This window comes from Balaenoptera ricei, chromosome 3 (genome assembly GCF_028023285.1).
Source record: "Balaenoptera ricei isolate mBalRic1 chromosome 3, mBalRic1.hap2, whole genome shotgun sequence".
Classification (NCBI taxonomy): Eukaryota; Metazoa; Chordata; class Mammalia; order Artiodactyla; family Balaenopteridae; genus Balaenoptera; species Balaenoptera ricei.
Genome location: NC_082641.1, coordinates 111,994,457 through 112,003,268, shown reverse-complemented (window position 1 = coordinate 112,003,268; position 8,812 = coordinate 111,994,457). Strand labels below are relative to the sequence as shown.

At 49.2% G+C, this 8,812-nt stretch overlaps 1 protein-coding gene across 4 annotated transcripts in view; it reads left to right on the top strand.

The window, feature by feature from the left end:
• Positions 1 to 2,896: 2,896 nt before the first annotated feature.
• FSTL4 (follistatin like 4) overlaps positions 2,897 to 8,812 on the top strand; it is a 427,364-nt gene continuing 421,448 nt past the window's right edge. For all 4 annotated transcript variants that reach the window (XM_059917074.1, XM_059917072.1, XM_059917073.1 and 1 more), the window contains exon 1: positions 2,897 to 3,086. The gene's annotated coding sequence lies outside the window, so the exon portion shown is untranslated. The remainder of the gene's footprint in view (positions 3,087 to 8,812) is intronic.

Sequence of the window (8,812 nt, the reverse complement as noted above, 5' to 3'; positions counted from 1 at the left end):
ATTTGGCAGCAGTTTTTGGTCATGTGGTTGTGTTTTTGGTAAAATTAAAAATAGAAAAAAGTTTTAAAACTGGTAAAGTAAAATCCCTAATATATATTGGGGATTTTTAAACTTCTTGATCTTGTAAAAATACACTGATAACTTTCTTTTGTGTGTCTCTGAGTCTGCCTGGAGCAGTAATCTGAATTTATGTTGCCTTTTAACTTCTTCCTTTCAAATTTACTGAATTGTATGATTTCAAAATTTAAGCATCATAGTTGGCTACTGAGAATCATCAGTATGTTTGCAAGTTCTGAAACAGGGTTTCAGGCAAATTCTGAAATTCTCTGTGTAAAATCTAGCCTATTTTCCAAGTTGGGGGCTCTTATTGAACCAAGAATTGCCCTGAGAAGTGAAAGCACAGAGCAATTCAAAGAGGTGTCAAGGTCTGCTGGCATCTGATGCTGCTTCCCTGAAGTCTTGTTTTGTCATTCACACTTCACCTTTTTTATTCAAAGGTGACTTTTAAAAAAAAAATTTATTTATTTATTTTATTTATTTTTGGCTGCACTGGGTCTTCGTTGCTGTGCTCGGGCTTTCTCTACCTGCAGCGAGAGGGGGCTACTCTGTTGCGGTGCATGGGCTTCTCATTGCAGTGGCTTCTCTTGTTGTGGAGCAGGGGCTCTAGGCGCAGGCTTCAGTAGTTGTGGGTCGCGGGCTCTAGAGCGCGGGCTCAGTAGTTGTGGCACCTGGGCTTAGTTGCTCCGTGGCATGTGGGATCTTCCCAGACCAGGGCTCAAACCCGTGTCCCCTGCATTGGCAGGCGGATTCCTAACCACTGCGCCACCAGGGAAGCCCCCAAGGTGACTTTTAATTCCAGTCTTATTTTATGCACAGTAGTCACACTAGCTCACTTCAGGTGTTAGCATTATCTCTAAGGGATATTCCATGCATCTGATTTGCAGCAGCTACATTCCCCCCTTCTTTGGGAAGCAGAGAAAGTTTGTGGAAGTCCAGTCCCTGCATTAAACAGAGCTATTTCTGATCTTGGTCGATTTACAGATCCTGACTTACATATGACCCTGAAATTATTAAAAACACACACCCCAAGGCCTGCCTTGGTTATGTAATAGGGCCACTCGGCTGACTCAGGGACTTTGTGCTCAGAGCTGAGAACAGAAACTGGCTTTTCCAAACACCTCAAAGTCTGTGAAGGGAGGTGAACCCAGCCTCCAGGCTGTGGGGCTCCATCTTGACCACTGACTTAGAATTAAATTTCAGGGGGAGGCTCAGCATATTTCCAAACTTCCCTGCTTCCTTTTATGCTCAGTCTTAATTTTCTTTTTCCCAAGATGGAAAGTGCCACCCCTTTCCTGATCCAGCTGCAGATAATCTGGTCTCAAGCCAGCCTTGGAGGTTCAGTCATGGGTGGCCTTGGCAAAGATTCATGGTCAATTCTGAGAGAATATCATGCCTGCCAAGGCCAGGGGCACGGAGCATGGCGTAGCCTTTATCCTTTTGAGCACAAATCATGGTATCCATGGAGGAAATCACAGCAGAGTGAGCCCTGGAAGTCACCCAGGTTTCCTCCAAGTCCTCATTTTACTGATGGGGAAACATACCAATAGCAGAAATATGACTGGCTCTGGGTTACAAGCTGAGTGGTAGTAGAGGGTGGGCTGCATCCCAGAACAAAACCTATGAGAGGGCAGGGACCACGCTGGCCCATCCACCGCTGTCTCCCAGTATCTAGTACAGTGCCTGGTAGACAGGAGGGCCCAGTAAATATCTGTTGAAGGAAAGAACAAATATAACACCTCTTCCTCCATGTCAGCTTTCTATTTTTCTTCCCCTTCTCCTGATATTTAATGAACCTTAACCTCAGAAGAGCCCCTCTGCCCCTCCTCCTGCCCCTCCTCCAGGCCAGGAAAGGTCACAGGGACATGAACAAGACACTGTTCCCCTAAGCCAGGAAGTCACCTGGTGCCCACACAGCCAGAGCAGGAGGCTTTCCCCCAGAAAGTCTCCTGCCCATCAGTTACCACAGCCTAGACTGGCTAGAGTCTACTCCTAAGTTTGATGCCAGATTGGAGCTACAGTATGACCATTTGGGGGGCCCTAGTAGTTACAAAGTTGTTTCCAGTTTATTTGGGCACCAAGACTGATCTTTAGGCCAATTAATGGAAACAAAATGATCACTGGGCTGTGGTCTCCAAAAGTTGTGGATGTTGAAGAGGGATCCAGAAAGCTTTGGGAGCCGCAGGCTTGGGGATGACGTCCAGGCCTTATGTCTGGTTCTAAGGGAGAAGAAGGGACTCTCTGGTCACAGCTTGGCCAGGCTAGGCAAATGTCAACTGGGACTGCCTCTGTATGCCCAGGATATAGTGAGATTCTGCAATGAGAGAAGGCAGATTCAGAAGAGAGAAATAAAAACTTCGCTCTTTCGCAGGTTGTTGGCTCTCAGCGAGGGGGAGTGTCCTTTGACTTTGCGTCCAGGGACAGCTCTCTTGGTGCGGTGTACTGGCCCGCCTCAGCTCCACAAGCTACAGCTGCTGATTAAGACCAGCAGCGCATCTTGAGAGCACAGACTTGGGGAACCCTGCCCGGAAAAGAGCCAGAGGAGAGGAGGAGTGTGTTGGGGGGTGGGAGAGCTCGTCGACCGCCGGGCTCCACAGAGCCAGGGCCGGGAGCGCACCCCGTGCCCCTGCGGCTGCAGAGATCGCCCTGGAGCGCCGGGAGTCCTCCAGCCCCGAGTGCGCGCCCCGCTGCTCCGCGCACCTGCCGCTGGCCCCGCGGGTCTGAGCGGTGGGCGGGCGGGCCGCGCGCACAGGTGGCGGCGATTGGGCAGGCGGGGCCCGGAGGGTGACGTCACGGGCTCCGGTCCCGGCGGCAGAAATAGGGCAGCCGCGGCGGTGGTGCCACAGCAGCGGGCCACGGCGGCTTAGAGAGCTGGAGCCGCGACAGCCTCCAGCGCGCGCAGGACCCGCCGACAGCCGGAGAGACCGACCGAAGGACGCGGGACCGGGTCGCCGCTGCCACCACGGGGCGCTCCCTCTCGCCCTCCGAGTCCGGCCACCTGGTCTTCCCCTCGGCCCCGGCCGCCTCAGGTACGCGGGCGCAGCTTCGGAGCGGCCGTGGGGAGGGTGCCAAGCCGCCGCCCCCGCCGCCGCCAACCGGTCCCGCCGCGCCCCGCTGGGGTACTGGCGCCCGCGGCCCCGCGTTTCCCTGCAGGGCCCGGCCGGGCGCTTGCTAGTCCTCACCGCCGCGCCTGGTGAGCCAAGTTTGCCCGCCTGCCGGGAGGCGGGCACGGGACCCCAGGACCCGGGCTGGGCAGGGCTACCCCGGCCGGAGCCAGGACTCGGGGTAAAGGCTGGGGAGCCGAGGCGTGTGGCCTGGGTCTGCAGTGGGGACCGGAGTGACCGGGCTTGCGCGCAGAGCACCGCGCAGAACCACTTGGGCCGAGCCTGAAGCGGGCGCCGGGCTCCGAGACCCTTCAGGTGCCGTTCTTGGGTTCTGGACCCTGAGCGGCCTCGGCGAGACGGGAGAGCGGTTGCACCTGGGCTCGGACTCGTGCCCTTGGCCCCGGGCTGGGGCGCGAGGCGGGCGTCCTCACTACCTCTTTCCTCCAGCTTTGCGGGGAAACTTGGCGTCTGCTCGCTGCAGCCCGAAGGGCCCGCGGCGCCCGGCCTGGCCCTCACAACCCCGAGGGCCGCCGCGTCCGGGGCTGAGCGCTTGGGCTTCTCGGAGGAGGCGGGAAGGACCCGGGACCCCACTAGGCTCCGGCAGCCCGCCGCTCTCCTTCTGCTCGGCCGGGCAGGTCGTTGTTCCAAGCAAGCGGCCGGTGTTATTTGCTGGGAAATCACTAGTGAGCAATTTGTTTGGGGGATGTTCAGACAGGGGGCTTGGTCCTAAGAGCTTGTAATGTGGGTGATCTCCACCCCTCTTGGCGCCAGCAAAAGACCTGTTCCAAGTTTCGGGGGGACCTAGGCGAAGCAGGTAGAGGTCTCCGCTTTGGGTGCGCGTGTGGCCTCGAGTTTGGGGGAGAGCTTGGCGCGAGCCTTCGGGGCTCCCTTCAGCTGACAAAGCGGTGCCCCGAGCGCGTTCGCTTGAGGCCTGCCACCTGAGGACTTCGGCGCCCGCCCCTCTTGCAGGAACAGAAACCTGCTGGAGCAGTAGGGTTTCTCACCATGCCCAGAACGTGGCGAGCATCCCGTGCAGCGTGTCCGTCTATGTAAGTTCCTGGGGACCTGCAGAGTTGGGCCTTCTAGGTCTGCGTCTAGCCCAGAGAGTTGGTCCCACATGCGCTGTCCAGCCGACCTCTCTCCTGAGAACTGTCGCCGACATTGATGAATAGCGCTTCCGCAGCCTCTTCTCCGCTCCCCTCTAGGTGTCGCTTCCGCCGAGGTTTCCGGCGAGCGGAGCCGGTAGCTTTGGTCTGTTTCCTTAGTGAATTTGTTCAAGCCTGTGCACCAGGAATTGTACTAGATGGGCTCCTGAGACGCAAACATCCGTCCACATTCTCTGAGCCAAACAGAAACAGAATTTCAATAGAAGGGGCGCGGTAACTTAAGCCCATTTTTGGTGCACATTTTGATTATCACACAATCTGAGAGGGGAGAAAAGGGATCGGGAAGAAATTCGGACTTTTCTCAAAAGTCACGAGTTATTTTCCTACCATCAGGTTAGGGGAAAGCCAGAGATGACTTTTAACAGTGTCCTTTTAATCCTGGAATGGCCCAGACAGGCTCTGGGTCTGGGCAGTGGTCAGGTGGAGGGCTCACCTGGGAAGCAAATGGTCAAGGGAGTGAGGGATACGGCTTCTCTGACCCCAGAGGCTCAGCAGCCCTCAGGCAGTAACTCTAATGGAAGACCTGAGCCGATGCTCCACAGGGCGCATGTCTGCTTTCCATCTTCGTTTTGTGAGAAGACACTGCAGCATTACTAGTTTATTTCTGTTTAAACACACTGAGGTGAATGTTCACTTTCTTCCCCTGCTAGGGAAAAAGACAGCCCGTCTCTCCAAAGACTTCAGACAGAGCCAAAGGTTGTGCAAGAAAATAGTCTTTGATGTAACGAATTAAAATTGCTTAATAAAAGTTGTTCCAATGGATTTTTCTCTCTCCAAATTTTTTGCCCAACCTCAATTGTTGTCAGTTCCAGGAAGGCTTTTTGTTCCAGAGAGGGGCCAGCTTGTTCTGGGTATGGCGAGAACTTTTATCACTTTGGCTGTGTCCTGGAGGCGTAGGTTGGATTTTTCTACCTTGACCTGCCAGTCACTCAGGATTCTTCTCCTTCTAAGGGCTGCAGGCTTTTCTTTCTTTCTTTTTTTTTTTTTTTTTAGTGATCTTCATGATGTGAGCTTCTGTTTGACAACATTACGTTTCAGAAATTGTCATTGAGTAGTCAGGATTTCCTAAAAATCTCCTTAATTGCTACTTTGCCTTTTTTGGTATTTCTTTGCAAACTCGACTTTCTTGTGTTGCCCTGTGCTTACTAATTAATCACATTAGGCAGTTATTTCAAGAGCACATCTTTCCTTACATTTTCTATCTTGGTGCATAACACAAGGCATGCAACTTCAAGTAAAATAGAACTACAGTGGAGTGAACACGGTACTTAGGAGGTATAATCTGAATGTTGGAAGGGTGAGGGTTCTGTGCGTTAACTTCATAGTAAATAGGAATGTCATAGATTTACACATTGCACATAGACTAATTTAGATATCAAATTTATCAAATGTTGGAACAATTAACCAAAGATACCGAGTAGATAATTAATAGGAAATGCAATATAACTTCATTATGGATTGCTTCAGGGTTGGCTTCATATGTTTCCATGCCTAATTTCCTGGGATTGGTATTTTAGGGATTATTTTAGGAAGTTTGAACCCTTTTCTTTTTTCCTAAAACACTCACAAATCAAAACTGGGGTCCTAAACCTTGCAAAGGAAATTAGCATACAGCTTCCTGGTTTTAGGTTGGAGTTGATATGCCTTTTTTTTTTCTTTGAACATTGGGCAGGCATACAGAAGAGAACTGTAGGATTTTAGTGGTCCCCAATTGGTTTCTATTTGTTGATTGCCAACATCACATGTGTAAAATGCAATGCACCTAAAAGTAATTGGCTAGAGCATACACTTTTCAATTAGGTTAGAAATTCAGGTGCCTCAAAGTCACAGACCTTACCATTCTCTTCAAGGCTGGGTGGTGGTGCTTAGTTCTGCCAAATCATCTTCATAATTTCTGGTCCCGTCTGTTACAAAGAGAAGCCATTTCCGTGTGACTATTCCATAGTGTCTGGTCTGGTAGTGTCACCATATTCTGAGAGAGAGGATGAGAGAGAATGAACCAGTGAATAACTTTCCCAAAAGCTCCAAGGGTCAGAATTCCCATTCTTCCCAAACAGGGCTGGTTCCTGAAGGAGGAAAGAGAAGTTTGTACTTATGCCCGTGCTTCTCTTTGGCTTCTGACCCTGTTCAGTAAAGACAGCTTATATGCTGCTGTATGTTCTCTGGTGGGGTAGATTTGGAGTTTACATATTCATATCTATTTCTCCCTGATCATTTGCATTCTTAGGTCACAGTTTTTCAACTTCCTTCAAAAAACAAGTCAGTATTTGGAATGTTACATTCTACAGATTTTTCGTACCTCTATGATTTTACATACAAATAAATAATAGCACGATATCAGCTTATATTATAACACCAGAAAATCCTGTGGTTTTCACAGCAAGGGGGTAGATGATCTAATGGGGCCCACCCTGAACTAAAAAAAGCAAAATCAGTCTGTCTAAACAGAGAATGCATAGATATTCCATACGTAAGTTTGTGATTATGTTAGAAACGAAACAATTGCCTAGGGGTCAGGATGCTTGAGTTTTAGTCTAGGTTTGGCCACTGAGTTGGCTTCATACATTGGGTGAATTCCTCCACCTTCCAGGCCTTTGGTGTCCTGTCTGTGCAGTGGCCAGTCTGGCACCTGATTCTGCTGAGCATGGGGAAACATGAGGCTCAGGTGGGAAACCTCAGAGGAAGCAGTGAAGTACTTCTCTTGGAAACGAGATGTCTTAAATATCAAGTGATTGTGTCTTATGAGTTGTTTGAAAGGAAAGGTAGTCCCAGGTCTTTTATGAGAACAATCTCAGGTAGATTTATAACCAATCTTGGGACTCTAGCATGGATTGAATGAAGCTTATAAACGTAAATTGATTTCAAAAGGAGCTCTAGGTTGAAAAAGAGGGTTTGTGACCTTATTAGTGGTACCTTCCCATTTCTATGACAGGGAGATTCTTGTTGTATTTTCTTCCATCCGAGGGCCAGTAGGGCTATTTGAACTTGTTGAGTAATCTTCCAACAGGTCCTCTTCGCCCAAAGTGACTGCCTACCAGGCTGGTTGGTGTTGCCCATGAGCTAAAGGGTACTCTTGATGCCTGGCATCCTTTGTATCTCCTCATGGTTTCGTTATTTCAACCACATTCTTTCTTGGCCAATGAAGACAGCATCAATGAAGGCCGAGGAGAGTGGGCCGAGTGGCCGCATCCTGGGTGAAGTGTAGGAGGGGGGCAGCTTGGCTTTCCCCTCACTCTGCTCCTGTGGCCTTGCTCGGAGCCATGAAAGCTGGAGGAACACAGCTCTTGGCATCTGTCAGAGGAGAGACTTGGGGCTCATGGCCTCTGATCTTGCTGTACATAGATGTTCCCCCATCTAAAACCAACCATTCATCCAAATAAAATATTTCTAAGTATCAAGAGGCAGCAGGGGATGGGGTTTAAGAGTATAGACGCCAAATCCACCTGGCTGGCTCCGAGTCCCAGCTCTGCCATTTATTTGCCACGCGGCCTTGGCAAGGTACTTAACCCTCTCTGCGACCCATTTCCTCTGTCATCTGACTAGAGGATAATCATTGCCCTCCTCATGGAGTAGAAATGAGGATTATGAGTTAATACCTATGAAGCATTTAGAACAGTGCCTGACACATAGTAATTGCTATATGTGTTAACCAAATAGATAGTCTCTATTTGGTTATTAGACAGATCATCGAAATTGATTTAGACGCAATATTCTTTTTTTATGAACCGAACTGTCATAAAACTTGGGTTGTAAATTTTAAGACTGTTGTTGCTGTAGACGGAATGAATTGTCAATCACCATGAGTATAAAATGACATCTCAGACTCATCTGCCGTGCAAATGAAGTTTGACCTAGTGGTGGCCAAGCTGAAATAAATGTTACAGAGAGGCTGCCTAGGAATATTTCAGTAGTTGGCCTGGCTCGTGCGTTTCCCCGTCATCCAATAAAATCCTGCGGGAATCTCAACACAAACCAGACAAAACCAGCGATGACTCCAGGTGCAGAAGGGCTGCAGTTCAGCTTCCTGAAACACATCTCAGAACAGCTGCTTTAATGCCAGAGGTCTGGGCACACCCTCTTAAATGAAGTGATTTGGCGCTTCCCAAAACAATTGAACAGAATTTATTCTGATATTATCCATTAATAATAAAACATCCAAAATATTGGCCTTGGATTACTAGGCAAACTGGAAACTAAATAGTAGATATTGTGGCTCACATCTTTCATAACTCCAGGGATTGACATCTGTACATTATCTAGAGTAAGTTGTGATTATCTTGCTGTTTTTAGTTTATTTGGGCTTGAAGGCATGAAAAGGGAGAGAAGAAGACCTTTTACATATATGTTCACTCCATGAGCACTGTTTGATGGTGGATAAGTCGGGAAGAATTAATAAAAGTAGAGTAGGAAGCAGTGTCTTTCTAGTTCTAGTTTGAGTTACTCTTGCTGGTTTAAAAAAAAATTCCAAAAATCCAGCAACTGCTT